We start from the raw sequence: 16,695 nt of genomic DNA on the forward strand, positions 1-16,695 counted from the left end.
GGAGTGGTTGGCTGTCAGTACTGCACTGTGGGACGTGCCCTCCCAGGAGCTGCAGCCCCTGCTTGGGTCAGGGTGCTTCAGAGGGGAAGCCAGAGCCGAGATCACTCTGCTTTTGTCGTTGAGCAAAGTGGGTGCTGCACACACTGCCACCCACCTTGCTTCCTTCCCCGTATAACTCTTGAGACTCCATTCTGAAGGAGTCCCGGGTGGTGTGTCTGGTTGGTGGTACTGTTACTGACTTGAGTCCTTGGACTCTTGAATCAGTAGAGGTTGAAAAGAGGACAGACGAGAAGTTCAGGCAAGGCTTTATTGGGACTCTTGTTGTGAGGGAGCAGAAACAAGTAACAGGTTCCCTTGGTCACTCTCCAAGGAGGGCAGGCTGGTTCCTTAAATGGGGTGAGGGTGGGGGGATGAGGGCAGGGGTGGAGCCGTGGGTGGGGCCAGAGGTGATCTGCCCACCCCTTTGGCGGTGCTGTGTGCAGGGATCATGTGCAGTACCCTGCTTTTGCTCCCAACACCTCAGAAATGGTAGTTGGTTGGTAGCCATTTTGTATCTTATTGTTCATGATTTCCCCAACTGCAGTGTGTGTAGTCATTTTTAGTCCCCTAGTCCCCTGTAGTTTCTTTGTATTTTGTTGCTGGAGGAGACGTTTGTCCAGGTGTAAGTGTATCCCAGAGGAAGGCAGGAAACGATGCTCCCAGCCTCGGTTTGTTTATTTGCTTTTTAAAATTCTGCAGTGAGAAGGTGGGCTTTACACAGCAGGGAACTCTTCATTAAACTGTGGTGAGAATGGACCAAGGATTTTCAGCCCTCCTGAATAAACAGCTGCTCGTTACAGCACCTATTTTTTTTAATACATTTATTTATTTATTTTATGGCTGTGTTGGGTCTTCTTTGCTGCGCGCAGGCTTTCTCTAGTTGTGGAGAGCGGGATCTACTCTTTGTTGTGGTACGTGGCCTCTTATTGCGGTGGCTTCTCTTGTTGCAGAGCACGGGCTCTAGGCTCACGGGCTTCAGTAGTTGTGGCACGTGGTCTCAGTAGTTGTGGCTCACGGGTTCTAGAGTGCAGGCTCAGTAGTTGTGGCTCATGGGCTTAGTTGCTCCGCAGCATGTGGGATCTTCCCGGACCAGGGCTTGAGCCTGTGTCTCCTGCATTGGCAGGCGGATTCTTAACCACTGCGCCACCAGGGAAGCCCTACAGCGCCTATTTGAAATAATGTCAAAAAAAAAAAAAATAATGTCATAGCAGCTACACTAATGGGTTACAGGTAGCTTTTAAGGAAGCCTAGTATTTAAAAACATACTTTAAATAATTGGGGGTAGTGGTGCATAAAGAATATTTAAAACTCTGGCAGTTCCATGCTTGTGTTACTTTAGAATTTCTATGATAGGCTGGTCTAATAAGAGTATGTAGATAATAAAGTTGAGACGAGAATATCATCTTTTTGCACATTCTTTTGCCCTTGGTGAGCTAGTCAAGGCCCATTCTTGTGGATCTTTTAACCAGAGAGGGAGAGTGGTGATTTTATACATGGGTCGATATGAATTGATACTAGAGGAGCAAATTAAAGTGTATGGATCTGGTATATAGGGTTTCATATAGCCCTATGTCAAAAAGTATTATACTTTTTGATATAGGGTTATTTACCAAAAGTTTTTTTCTGAAGTGGACTTATCCCTAGAAGGGACTTAGAAATCATTTGGTTCAAACCCTAGTTTTATAGTTGAGAAAATCGTGTGATGTGATTTGCTCAAGGTTACAGGGCTGGTTGGTGGTGAGGCCTCCTGATTTCACAATCCAGTCTTTTCCCATTAAACCCTGTAGAAGAGCAGAGGTTTCACCACAGTGGGAAAAGCTCAGTGCCTCTTGAGTTCCCGTCCTGAGATTTAAGTCCTGACTTGTAGTTGGGCCATCTCAGTGGGGTTGTTGGTTGGATAACACTGGTGCTTTTTTTATGTGTCAAATGAATACTTGGAAATTTCTTCTTGAGGTTTGAGGAGTATGAATGATAGAAGTAAGAATTTTGTTAGAACAACCCTTGTGGGTGTGGAGGGGAACGCACAATGAGCATGCCTAATTGAAGATGTAAGTTTCACTTGGTAGAAAAAGCTGCAAAAATGAAGGGGGTTTACTACACACAGCTCTCTTTTATTTACTCTTCTGTTTGCTCATACACAGAACTTTTTCTCTTAAGGCATGTGTTATTACATGCATAATCAGTACGAGGTAAAAATTACTAGGAAAGTTAAATCTGGTTCACTTCTCACCTCCTTCAAGTCTTGGCTCAGAGCTGTCTTTGTAGTGAGTCTTACCCCGACCCATTCTGTTTAAGAGTGCAACCCATCTTCCCTCCATACACTCCTGAATCCCCTTATTCTTCCATCCTGGCCGCCTTCTTTTTAACAGCACAGATCCCCTCTAATATTATATGTGTATATCCCATATAATTTGTCTATATATTATGTTTATTGCCTATTATATATCTTCTCCATTAGACTACAGGCTCCACAAAAGCAGACTTTTGTCCGTTTGTTTGTACATCCCCAGCAAGAAGAATAAATAGTGCCTGGTCCATAGTACGTATTCAATATATATATGTTGAATGAATGAACTTGGCAAAAGCAGCTACTCTTTAGGATTCCTACTAGTAAAATGACAGATTCTCAATCCCAGTGATTATTTTATTTGTGAAATCGTTGGGGATGGCAACATCTTCAGTTGGTATATAAAGAAAATAAATTGTTTTAAGTGTGTGAGTTGTGTTACATACAGTGTTCTGGAACTTCCTTGCTTATTTGGCAATAAACAAGGAGTTTGGACTCAGATGAAAAAAATCATTACATTTTCAGCTTGAATCAGTGGAACAAATTCTTTAGATATTAGAATCTAGATAACTAAATGATAAAAATGCACACAGAGCTTCTCAAATATAGACTTGGACAGTAGCTGGTTTTAAATGTAATTGACTTAAAAGGTTTTCATTTTCAACATTGAGGCCAAAAAAAAAAAGAAGGGCAGGTTTCAGAGTCTTGGGGTACTGAGGCGATAGGGGAGGGAAGAGGAGGGAATTAGAAGTCTCTGCAGAGTGGAAGATGCTTCGGTAGAGTCTTCCAGATGTGAAAGTACATTTTGGAACCTTTTTGGAAAAGCTAAAACATGAGACAAGGAGATACATTTCGTGCAGATAAAGTCTAGACTGTTCTGAAATTGTCACTTCACTATGCTGGTAGTAGCCTCCTAGGAAGTTCTAGGACATAATGTAGTTTCTAAATGCTCATTTTTATTTAAAGAGATATTTGACTTTAGAAATTCAAGGGAAATAAAGATGATGCTTAATGTATTAGGAAGATGTTAAGAGACCTAGAAAATACCTTAGAAATTAAGTATTCTGACTTTTTATATAAGCTTAAGCCCAAAGCTTAAATGATTTGCCCAATATCACACAACTAATGAAGGGCAGAATTGGTACTAATTTTTGTCACAAATTTTCACTGACGTATCCTTAATAGGAGAGGAGTGTATAAACCTGTCTCTGGAGGTAACCCAGGGAGCAATTATGAATTTGTTTAGAGATTTTTATCTTAAAAATTTCTGCAGGTATTTTATCTTATTCAAATTATTTATGTCCTCTTTTTCTGTGTGTAGGCTTTTTTTTTTTTTTGCAAAAATGTGCTTATTTGAGGAATCGTCATTTGGAATTTGAGGAAATGAACAGAATGAAAGAACACCTTAGGCTATTATTATCTTAGACGTGTTAAAAAAAATCAGAGTTTTAAAGAAAACTACAACAGGGAAATAGCTCTACTTGATCTGTTCTGAAGGTAAATATATTGGGGAAACTAATTATAGTGCAGTGAAAATATTTAGAAAATATTTTAAGCCTCAACTTGAGAAGATAGCATTGCTATTTTTGTCATTTCAACATTCTGTGTAAATGAAGTAAGATATGATTTGTATCTTTTTGCTAAAGATACTGGTTTGGAAGGGATCAGTTTTAAAAAAGAGAGAGAGATGGTTTGTATATATAATTTGTCCATATTTTTTCCTGACCATAAAATTAGACTATACTTATATGGAGAAAGACAATCAACCCCACCCTATCCTTCTCCAGCAGGGAATACTCTGAAGGTTTCTACTTCTTGATCTTTCATGTTAATTGTTTCTTTTGTAACACATGGTTAAATGAGATACTTATTATGCGGTCCATAACTTGATTTTAATATGCTCCAAAATATTGTTTCCACAACTAATTAGAGAGTAGGATGTAAAAGGAAGAGCACTAGACTGGTGGTCAGGAGATTGTGATTTAATCTTATTGGTGAAGTGAGAGTTTCACAGTGATAATGGAGTATTGAGGTCTCTTCCAGCTCTAAGAGCTTATGAATCTATATTTGCTCGTAATATGCTTAGTGCGTCCAAACATACATTTTCTAAAATTTAAATGTACAAAGAGTGTGCATGTTTCGAGCTGTTCATTGTCTCCACACAGAAGCTTCCTCAAGATGAATACTTTGGGAGCCAGTGCCCATTGGTTTAGTCTGGTCAGTGGGTTTTCCTATGTGACTCCAGAGGCATCATTATGCAAGCACTTGCTGAATGGTCACTGGTGGCTCATAGCAAGCTCTTCTCTGCTAGTCAGGGTGGATTCTGTGAGCCTCTTGGCAATTTTCAGACCACCTCCTGAGACATGAGGAACTTTCAAATTGGGCCTGCAATCTTAAGGAACTGGAACTTGGAGTCTATCTGAATTTTTATTGTCTGGTGTTTGCAGATTTTCCTTTGATTGCAGGTGTCAAGGTCGGGAGGCCCTTGTGCTTGTCTTGCCATGCTAGTATCACCTTGAAGGTGTGCTGTTGCGTGTGGTTTCAGTTGTCTGTGTCACACTAGCTAGTTTACTAGTGCTGGGTGGAGAGGGTATTTCTATACCCTACAGAATTACTGGATTCATATCCCAGTCTGGCAGAGTTATATGTTTAGAAGTTCAAGAATGGTATCTGTTGGCAGGCATGACTTGGCAGATAGTGGCGAAGAAGTGCAGTTATGGTGAAGATAACCAGGCCAGAGCCCCAGCTCCTCAAATAGCTACTATAGCGTAGTACCCAAGAGAGTCATTTTTCAGAAATCCTAGCTCTGAAGTGAGAGATAGCTTTACGGCCCCTGAATTATTTTGTGATTTAGCTCTCATTTTTCACATCTTCTGGATTTGAAGGTTTGAAGAACTTGGCAGTGTGTTCAAGTATGGTCTAGACAGAATAAGCCCAAGGTACCCCGTTAAAGACTGAGTTGAGGCTGAAGAAAGCCTTTACGCCTCTTTCATTTCACTAAGGTATGACAGTATTAGAGCAGATGGGAGGCTAGCGTTTGAGCTTAAGTTGTGTGAAAACTTCAGCAGCCAATTGGCTGACTCTTAATGGTAAGTCAGGAAGAACCACCCACGTTTTCCATTTTGGATTTGAGTCACAGAGAACAGGTTTCCTGCAGAAACCATTTGGCTTTAACAAGTGTACGGAAATTTCGTCTTTGATTAAATTGATGTTTTTATCTTCATTATACACGTGGTTCACACTAATTATTTCCCCTTTTCAATCCATAGGTTCAGTTTCAACTTTGAATCTCCTGTAGGACTGACTGTAAACTAATTTCCCAAGATTTTTGTATAAGAGATAGATGAAAAGGACTGTACTTTCAGGTAAGGATCGAGTTTTACTTTCTCTTAGTAATACACGGCTCCCTTGGCCAAGTCTGGGGTTCCCCTACCCCCTTTCACTTGAATAGAAGCATAGGTGAATTTTTTAAAAGATGGCAAGTTGAATTCTCCAGACAAGTTTCCACCTGTTCGGGATGACCTAAGAGGTGTCAAAGGGCTGGCTACTTAAAACAATTAGAGAAGCAATATGTGATGATGATTGAGACACATGCACATGTTCATTCAAAATGGCTCATAAACCTGTAGTTTTTTTTAGGGGAAGGAAATCATCTTTCTGATACCTACTACTTTCAGCCTATGATGGATTGATCATTCTGTCATCTGTTTGTCTGTCTGTTTTCTATTTTAAAGCTTAAAGACATGGATGGTTTTAAGATTAATTTTTCTATCTCTGTGGCATCCCGAAGTACTATAAGAGTTCTGGGCTTGAGAAGATTATAGTAAAAAGATCTGTACTCAAAATAATTTGGATAGGGCTAGTATTTAGAAATGAGTTTTCTCTAGGAAGAAAGGGAACTGTGCAGACCAAAACCAAAACCAAACCCAAAAGCAAAACCAAACACACAACCCCCACCCCCCCCCCACCCCGCCCCAGCCCAAATTCGAAAAGACCACGTGGCATAGGAAAAATTGTGCTGAGTCAGGATTGCCCTAGTGTTTCTGGTTACAAATGAAAGTGCATTTCCGAGAAGTAATAAAGTGGATTTTTAATCAGTTGCCTTATTTTCCTAATTGATTTTGAGACATTGAACCACTTCTAAGTTAATTTTTGTACCTCCTTAGGATGGTTACTTCTCAAGTTTAAAATACGTAAAACTCAGCTTTAAGTTGTTGGCATCGTTTGAAGAGGGACAATGGCAATTGAGTGAATAATGCAAAAATCACTTAGTAATGCATTGTAGGATGGCTCTTGGTGCAGATTTAGTTTCCTAACTATATTACTAGTTAAAGGAATTATTTAGCAAAACATTAACGCACCAACAAAGAGGCAGCTCAATAGAGGGAAGCTGGCTTGGGATTTATAACTAGCTACAGATGAGATGCGGGCGTAATTTCTTTCCAGTGCATCCTGGGATCAGCCTTCCGCAGACCTTTGTAGTAACTTCTTAACTAATTTCCCTGCACCATTCTTTGTAAAGTTGGATCCCATGACTTTCTGCTTGAACACTTTAGGGCCTCCCTATTACCTATGGCAGTGGTTCTCAAACTTTTGGTCTCAGACACCTTTTATGCTGTTAAACATTATCAAAGCCCCAAGGGAATTTTTGTTTTGGTTGATTATATCTATCACTATTTATTCGAAATTAAAATGGAGAACAGTTTAAAATGCAAGAATATACAAGCTTACGTTCCCTTCGTGCAGAGTGATGACATCATCAAGTCATGCAGCTTCTGGAAAACACTTATGAGAGAATGAGAGTGAAAAAGGCAAACAGCGGCATGGTATTATTCTTAAAAGTTCAATTTATTGAGGTATAACTTATATACAGTGTAGTCTACCCTTTTTAACGTATAGTTCTCTGGGTTTTGACAAAGGTGCATGGCTGTGTAACCACAATGAAGATAAAGAACATTTCCATCACCCCAAAATGTTCCCCTACCCCTAGCCTCAGCACCCTCTGACCTGTTTTCTAGCTCTGTGGTTTTGCTTTTGCTCGGATGTCATGTAAATGGAATTGTACAGTCTGTAACCTTTTGAATCTGGCTTCTTTCATTTAACACAGTGCATTTGAGATTCATCCATGCTGTTGTGTGTATCACTAATTTGTTCCTTTTAATGGCTATCTTACTCCAATGTATGAATATTTATATTCATACATAGACAAACAGATGAATATGTTTGTCTATTTAACAGTTGGAAGACATTTGAATTGTTTCTAGTTTTTTGGTGGTGATGCGTCTCAGTATTATTATTAAAATAGTTTTAACCTCACAGACTCCCTGAAAGGGTCTCAAGGATTCCCAGGGTCCTGAGACCTCTCTCCGAGGACCTCTGGCCATCCTGAATCACTTGCCTAGGTGTGACGTGTCCCCTGTCTAGAATGTTGTCAAGATCTAGCTCAAGGGTTTCCTCTGCACTGTCCTTTCTAAGCCCTCTTCCCACCATTACCCCTACACACCTTCATACCCCAAGGCTGGGCTGGTCACCACCACCTGCTTGGCTGTAATTTGAGGACATGGCAGCTTCCCAGCTTCTTGAGGATGATGCCTTTCCTCTCCATCCCAGCACGTGCCTGGTACACAAGATGTGCTACCTGTTGGAAGGAATAAATAGCAATCCGTTACATGTGTTAAGGCATTTTATTGTTTACATGAGGCTTTCCCATATATGATAACTTTCATCCCTCATTTCAACTCTGGGGAAGTACGTAGCATGTGAATTTTTAATTCACTAGTTTTATTTTATTTTATTTATTTTTATTATTTATTTATTTAATTTATTTATTTTTGGCTGTGTTGTGTCTTCGTTGCCGCGTGTGGGCTTTCTCTAGTTGCAGCAGGCCGGGGCTACTCTTTGTTGTGGTGCGCGGGCTTCTCATTGCGGTGGCTTCTCTTGTTGCGGAGCACGGGCTCTAGGTGCGCAGGCTCAGTAGTTGTGGCTCGCAGGCTCTAGAGCACAGGCTCAGCAGTTGTGGCGCATGGACTTAGATGCTCCGCGGCATGTGCGATCCTCCTGGATCAGGGCTCGAACCCGTGTCCCCTGCATTGGCAGGCAGATTCTCAACCACTGCGCCACCCGGGAAGCCCTGGCAGGCGGATTCTTAACCACTGCGCCACCAGGGAAGCCCCATAGCATGTGATTTTTAATATCTTTCATTTTTATCAGATAATAACATTTAAGTCTTAAGCTCTGGTCTTAACCAAGCTGCACCTTAGAATAACCAGGGGAGCTTTTAATAAAGGTACTAATGCCCTAGACCAATTAAGTCCTATCTCTGGAGGTTAGGCCTGGGTATTAGTATTTTTTAAAAGTATCACTGTTGAATCTCACCTGCGGCCACAAGAATCATGGTCGAAGGTTTGACTTACTGTGAAGTCTTAGTGGCGGTGTAGTCAAGACTGGAACCCAGGATGACTCCCCACTCTAATGCCTTTACCTCCACACTGAATTTTCATGAGAAGGGAAGCACTACAGCAGTTTAGAGAGCCTCGGTATAGATGTCAGCATTTCAATTTATGGAGGGACTGTAGCACAAGAAACTCAACACTGAATTTAGAGTCAGGAGACCATGTTTCTGTTTTGGCTCTGCATTAACTAACTGTGGATTAATAAATACTTGAGTCTGTTCTTACTTGTAAAGGAAGGATACTACCTTAAATTCTAGAAGCTATTGTGGGGATCAAATTAGATTATGTGTTAAAGGATTTATTGAAAGGATTACAGAATCCTTTTGTAAACTATGAAGTGCTGTCTAAAACGTATTTTTACTTGATTTTAGCCTAGTGTATTTATTGGCTAGCTTTCCTGGGGGTTCATAAATGACACAAGTAATGTATAAATAGAGTCTCACTGAAATAGTCAAATAACAGGATTATGCAGAGTAAAACCAAGAGGTTACTATTGGTCACATACTTTGAATCCTTGGTGTATGCGTTTAAGTGCATAAATATGTATGTATGTAACGTAAGTTATTTTTTCGGTTGTCTTAACACAGAGTCTTTATATGTTTTTTTTAAAAAAACTTGACATGTCTTAGACCATTCCATATTAGGATATATAAGTCCCTCTTATTCTTTTTATAGCTGCGTATTTTTTCATACATTTTCAAGTTGATGGACATTTAGCCTGTTTTCCACATTTTTACTTTTATAAAAAGAATGCTAATTAACATTCTGATCTCTTATTAAAACATTAGTTTATTCTTATTAAAAGATTTATTCTGTTTTCAAGATACCAGGAGGTGAAGTAGTAAATGATTTATGTATGAAATCTTAGACATTCTCTACTCAAGTCAGAATACAACTAAGAGTTTATAAAAAAAAAAAATCATGGTAAAATACACTAGACCTTGGATAACTTTTTCATATGTTCTTGTATATTTTGTTTTATTTTTGTGGTATTCTTATTTCACTATTTGAATAGACTTTTAAAGACTAGTACGTGTATTGCTTAAGTTTCACTCTTTTGGGTGTGATTACTACATACTTTCCCTCCAGTAAAAACAACGCAACAACAATGGCCAGTACTTACTTATGTTGGTACTGTCCTGAGAGCTTATTATATCCTTGGTCTCACTTCTTTCTCTCAGTAAGTGGGTGGTGTTCTCCAGGTAAAGCATATATACATGGAGAATCAGAGGGGTCAACTCACTTGTCCAAGGTTATTCATGGATATAGGATTCAGAGGTCCTGCTTCCAGCTTTGATGTCAGGATTTCGCTGAATCAGAGATGGTACTTTGTATCTATGACGTCGCAGTTTACTTTCTAAATTAGTTATATTTGTATATTTTATTGTTTAATACCAGTAATAATTTAACATATACAGAAATGGTTCATGCTCTGGAGTATCCATTTTGTAGAAAGTATGTATAATAAAAGCAGTCTATTGATGTAACATTATAAAGGCAAATGCTTGCTTATTGAATTTGATATTGATAGTAAGAATGGTGTTTTGGAGTGAAAAAGTCTACTAAATGGGAAAGTGATCTTGAATTCTATTTATCATCCAACAGTGACCTTGATAAAATAATGCTTTTTCCTCACTGGTAAAATAGTTCACTTTATACTTAATCAGCCATCAATCCTGAGAAACATTAGTGTGAATAAGATACACTTGCGAGAACATTTGGCAGTGGTGGTCTAGATGACTTGCGAAATGGAATTCTAGTAATACTTCACTTACCTTGAGTAATAAGGGAACATTTCCGGAAGGGTTTGTTTATTCATGACAAATGAAAGATTAAAATGATCTCTCTCTATTGATGAAAGTACCAGAAGGCAGCCTTGGAGTTTTTTAAACACACTGAAATACACGTTCTTATAAATTTATTCTAGGCATAATTGAGCATTAATTTAAGGGGCCAGGAGTGGTTATTTCTCAATAGTGATCATTATAAATGGACTTGTAGCAGAGATACAGTTTCACATATAGTCTTTGTATACTCTTGTGTTACATCTTGCTTGAATGATAAAATGAAACTGAGGTCTATGTGCATAGTCGGAGCCCACTGATGGTGAGTGTTGGCCTTACAGCCTGAAGTCTGTATTTTATTAGGAAATCAGAAAACATGATAAATCACAGTTAAGACATTATCATACTGTCTCATTCCTAGTTTTTAATTTATAAGCCTTTTTCTGAAGGAAATATTTTGGGCCAACACATATTTGGTGATTGACTGAATGAGTGCATTGGCTCACCTTCCTGCGAGGACTTATTCACTAAGAATTAGTCTGGCATCCCAAAGTGGGTTTAGATCACAGGAGGCGATTGGGTGGTAGTGAATTTTGGTTGCTATTGATAATGCAGGTGGATTCAAAGCAATAATCTAATGTAATCTACTCTGAACAATACCTTTAAAAAATGTTCTCAGATTCATTTTTTTCTTCTGTTTCTAGACTTACTAATTTGCTTGGATAGATCCAGAGGCAACATTGTCCTTTATTGCCACCTAGTTGGAGCTGCTTTCTGAGATAACATACTCCACCCTTCAGAGGAATTCATTTCTTTTTCCAAAATTAAGAATTTGTTATTTTTATCCATGTTCTGTATTTAGATTTCCAGCTTTTAGAATTTAAATACTCATGTACATTCTGCCCTAGAGACTAAGAGGCATTATATAAGGATTTCCCTCTTTTTTCAATATGTGAACATCACATTCCTTGGCCTAATATTTGTTTTGCATCTGTATTGCAGTGTGATCCTAGCAAGTTCATTCAGGCAGTGGTTGAACTGAGGTTAAGTGTATTATGGTTGTCTGGCAGGATATGGCCGTAAACACATCTCTTTAAATGCAGAATGGCCTGGGATGACTGTAATGTTAAGTTGTATAATCACAGATTACAAACATAGGAATGAGCACATGGGCCGCATATATCTTTAATGAGGAACTGCCCCACAGGATGGAGTCTACTTTAGAAACTATCTGTAGAGTTCCCTTAAGTGTTTCCTTAGACAGTTATATTAATATTATGTATTTAATTAGAATGCTTCTGATTGAGTAGAACTATGAATAGTTTATCAGAGTTTCCAGAGAGTCTCCCACTTAACATCTCAAAGAATGAGTTAAAATGTTACGAGTGTTTTAGAAATATATTGTACGTATTTTTCAAAATTTTATCATATTTTCTCCTGTCCGCTTTTTTCCTTCCCCTCCTGGTATTTTTGTGACTTAAAAGCTGTTTTGCAAAAGATACCCTCAGAAGTAATTCACTCTCTAGAGACTGGATGGAGAGGGGTCCTTCTCAAATATTTGTAATGTATCCATTCAGTGCATCTCTGCTATGAATGTCACTGGTCTTTGGAGGTCTTAAGGAGTATTCAGAAATACTCCAGGTACTGTGGGCAGCTGAAGAACTGAAAGTGGGTAGCAAGGCCTTTTGGGCATATTATATATTTTTTGAGGTTGATGCGAGTGTATTTGAAAAAAATTTTTTTACTTCCTTAATTACCACTTGCAGTATTTATTAGGAAACTGGATATATTTGATATGGACTCAGTGTTTCTATAGTCTTAACTTTTACTAAATGTTTTTATTGAACTACTTGTTCTTCAGTTTACAAATAGTTTTAATTTTTTGCAGCTGTTTATATACATTCTCATCTGTTTTACTCAAACTGATTTTTGTCTGTAAACTTGTTTAGAGAAACCAAATTCAGTTAAAAATATTTCCTTGACAGTGGCCCCAAGGTTGGACACTATAGATTTTTATTTGAAGTGTTTATTTATTTTAATTTAATTTTAACTTTTAGCAAAGCAATAATATGCCTGGTTTAAATAGTAAGTAAAATAGCTAATACTAATACAGCCTTGAAAAGAAAAAATTCTGTGCTCCAACCTTTCTACCTCTCTTCAGAGGCAATCATTTTCAGGGTTTTTTTTGTTTTGTTTTTTAAGCTAGTTCTTTTGACATTTATTGTCCTATATCTAAATAATTTATTTTTACTCCTTCAGCTTGAGTTTTCAATTCTAAACATTATGTTTTGACATCTTCCTACAGAAGGTGATGATTTAGCTCCCCAGCTACCCTTTCCCCATTCTCCCAATGACAGTTTTATCTAATTTTTGGTTAGGCCATCATTCAGTACTTACAGTATTATCATTTGAATATTGATGACCTTGGCCAGAGAGTATTCAGTGATTACTTATTCTTCAACTTTTCCCCCTCAGAGATAGTGGTTACTTTGTTTTTAATTTGCTTAGCTTTCTATTGATTAAGTACTAATTTTGCTCTAAGCATTCTGATGGAACTGTAAAGACTTAAATGTTAAAACTTGTTAGGGCATCCGTCAGTTCCAGTTTTCTCTTGGCTCTGTCTCTCCCAGAGAGAGCTCTGTGTCCTGCTAGTTCTGAACTGCTTATTGTTGAGCCTCCACAGAGCTGCCATTTTGGATTTACTGCCATCTTGGGGATTCCCTTGGGTTTTCTCCTTTGAGGATCTTTTATTTTCTGGATTCTGTGTTGTCATCTTTCTTTGTTTATTCCCTGACTTTGTGGGGAGATATACATATGTTTGTGTGTGTGTGTGTGTGTGTGTGTTTCTCAATATATACCACCATTTGTATGACCATGAGTAGGATTTAAAAATAAAAGTTTGTTTTCTAATTGCTGCTAGTAAGAACATACTTGATTTTTTACATCAACTGTGTATTCTGCAATCTTGCTAAATTCATATATTAGTTCTAGTAGTTGTTTTGTGGATTCCTTGGAATTTTCTACAAGAATGATCATAGGATCTTCAAATAAGTTTTACTTTTTCCTTTTTGATCTTTATGCCTTTTATTTATTTTTCTTGCCTTATTTCAGTGGCTGAAACCTCCAGTATAGCATTGACTAGAAAGTGGTAAATGTGAGCATTCTTGCCTTATTCTTCATCTCAGGGAAAAACAATGCAGTCTTTCACCTTTGAGTGTGATAATTGGTTTTAGGTTTTTGGGGTAGTTGTCCTTCATCAGTTTGAGGAGATTCTCTTTTAGTTGCAGCATGCGGACTTCTTAGTTGTGGCATGCAAACTCTTAGTTGTGGCATGCATTCGGGATCTAGTTCCCCTACAATGGATTGAACCTGGGCCCCCCTGAATTGGGAGCGTTGAGTCTTACTCACTGGACCACCAGCAAAGTCCCTGAGGAGATTCTCTAATCTTCCTAGTTTGTAGAGAGTTTTTGTCATGATGGTTGTTGGATTTTGTCAGATACCTTTTCTGCATCTATTGAACTGATCCTGAGGTTTTCTTCTTTATTTATTACATTGATTTTCAAATGTTAAAACAGTCTTGCATTCTTGGGATAAACTGTATGTGCTCATAATGTACCTTTTAAATATATTATTGAATTTAATTTGCTAAAACTTTGTTAAAAATTTTTGTGTCTATATTCAGAAGGGACATGAGTCTGTAATTTTTGTTTTTTGTTATATCTTTATCAGGTTTTAGTATTAGTGTTATGCTAGTCTTGTAAAATGAGTTGGGCAGTGATCTCTATTTTCTGAAAAAGTTAAATTTCTTTCTTGAATGTATGATAGAATTCATCAGTGAAATCATCTGGAATTGGAGTGGGGTTTTTTGGGAATGTTTTTGATAACAGATTCAGTTTCTTGAAAAGAGATAGGACTAGTTAGATTTTCTGTTTCTTCTTGTGTCAATTTTGATAGGTTTTATTTTTTTAAGAAATGTGTCCATTTCATGTAAGTTGTTGAATTAGTTGGCATAAAGTTATATATCATATTATCTTATCCTCTTAAATGTCTGTAACATCTCTGGTAATATATGTTTTTTTCATTTCTGATATCGGTGATTTGTGTTTTGTCTCTTTTTTTTTCTTGAATGGTATAACTAGAAGTTTGTCAAGTTTTGATGATAATTTTAAAACCCAGCCTTTGACTGTATTAATTTTATCTCTTGACTGTATGTTTTCTATTTCATTATCTTGTTATTATTATAACAAGAGTTTTGAGTTTCTTTTTTAGTTTTGAGTTTAGTTTGCTCTTCTTTTTATTGTTTCTTAAGGTGGAACCTCAGGTCATTTTGGTAGATCTTTCTTATTTTCTTATATTAAGCACTTAGAGTTTTAAGTTTTCCTCTAAGTACTGTTTTGGCTGCATTCCACAAATTTTGATTTTTGTTATTGTTGTTGCCATTCAGTTCAAAATATTTTCTAGTTTGCTTTTTGATTTCATCTTTGATCCATGAACTCTTTAGAGCTGTGTTGCTCAATTTCCTTATATTTGGAATTTTCCTAGATATCTTGTTGATTTCTAATTTAATTCCATTGTAGTCAGAGAATATACTCTGTGTGATTTCAATCCTTTTAAATTTATCCAGACTTATTTTATAGCACACCATGTGGTCTATGTTGGTAATGTAACATGCATTTGAAAGGAATGTGTATTCTTCAGTTGTTAGATTTTCTATGAATGTCAGTTAGGTCAAGGTAGTTGATAGTGCTTTTTAGATCTTCTGTGTCTTTCCTGATTTTTCTTCCCTGATTTTTTTTTTTTTGGTTTAATTACTGTGTCAGTTACTGAGATGGAATGTGAAAATCTTCTCCTCTAATCATGCATTGCCCTTTTCTTTCTGTAATTCTATTTTTGCTTAATGTATTTTGAAGTGCATATACATTCATAATTGCCATGTCTTCATGATAAATTGTCCCTTTTGTAATTACGATGTTCCTTTTTTTTTGTGGTAATACTCTTTGTCTTACAGTTGATTAAAAGTTCTGTGTGCATGGTGGTGAAACCGCTGAAATGTGTTTTGGGGTGCTCCGAGGAGCTCCGGTTCTTTATGTCTCAGTGCAGAAAGAATTCAAAGAGGCTGAGTGATAGATATAAGAAGTGACTTATTAGAATAGGACACGTGGAAGGCTTACAAGTGGGTGGGCAAGAGGGTGCCGCGCTGAGAACTTAGTGGTCTAGAGTTTTATAATCAAGGGAAAAGCAGGGAGGGAGAGAAGACCACCTTCTTCCTCATTCTTCAGTAGACGTCAAGCTTCCATCATCAATTCCTCCTCCATGTTGGGTGGGGGAGTTTTCTTGTCCCTACTGGTCAAACCAGGACTGTCACAGTGCCCTGGAAATGAGCAAAAAGGCGGTAACAGATACTAAAATATGGTAAATCATCTCAGGTTTCAGTATAATGTCACCTTTTCCTTGTGCTTTTGTCTTTAGTGTGTGCAGAGGAGCATGTCCTAGGAATCATTAATGTACTGAGCTCGCTGCGTGGGATGTGGGTCTCATGCCACCATTGTTTTCTTGTTTTGGGCCTTGTCTCATGTTTCTGTTTCATGGTTTAGTTGCTGAGCGGGCCTGCTTGGTTTTCTCATTAAGCAAACCTGCTTTCTTGAGTGTTCATTAACTTGCAGGGGTCTCCCATTCTTTTTTCTTTATTTACAATCCCCTTGTGGGATTAACTGTTTAATCACCTACTTTGTCCTTTACTCTGTCCCTATCATTGGGGCTGGTGTTTCTGGTGTTCTTCTCCTATGGATGGTGAGCTTGGCTTGTGACATTTCGTTGAGAGTTCTCAAATGTCAGTTTCTATTGATCTTTACTTTCATTTGGTCAGTTTCTCCAGTAAAGAATCTTGTAGTCTGTAAGTCTGAAGGGGGCTGGCAGTCTATACTAGTAACTTGATGGACCCATATTTTTAGTACAGAGATTCATTCCTATTCTCATTTATGCCTGGTCAAATCCTCTCATTTAATAAACTCCAGACTTATGCTGGTAAAATGTCCAGTTATTGGATTGGTTCAGACTTGGAAGTTTATACCTTTCTAATAATTTGTCCATTTCTTCCAGGTTGTCCGTTTTATTGGCATAGAGTTGCTTGTAG

The 16,695-nt window shown here is 37.8% G+C and overlaps 1 protein-coding gene across 13 annotated transcripts in view; it reads left to right on the plus strand.

Moving 5' to 3' along the window:
- The window catches only part of SIPA1L1 (signal induced proliferation associated 1 like 1), a 377,878-nt gene that overhangs the window by 29,922 nt on the left and 331,261 nt on the right, over window positions 1-16,695 (plus strand). For 12 of the 13 annotated variants that reach the window (XM_029239481.1, XM_029239492.1, XM_029239493.1 and 9 more), the window contains one exon: window positions 5,596-5,691. The exons of the other annotated variant lie outside the window; for it this stretch is intronic. The gene's annotated coding sequence lies outside the window, so the exon portion shown is untranslated. The remainder of the gene's footprint in view (window positions 1-5,595; window positions 5,692-16,695) is intronic. 13 annotated transcript variants of the gene reach the window in all.

The sequence above is a fragment of the Monodon monoceros genome, unplaced genomic scaffold (assembly GCF_005190385.1).
Source record: "Monodon monoceros isolate NGI ecotype Baffin Bay Population unplaced genomic scaffold, NGI_Narwhal_1 Super_Scaffold_21, whole genome shotgun sequence".
Lineage (NCBI taxonomy): Eukaryota > Metazoa > Chordata > Mammalia > Artiodactyla > Monodontidae > Monodon > Monodon monoceros.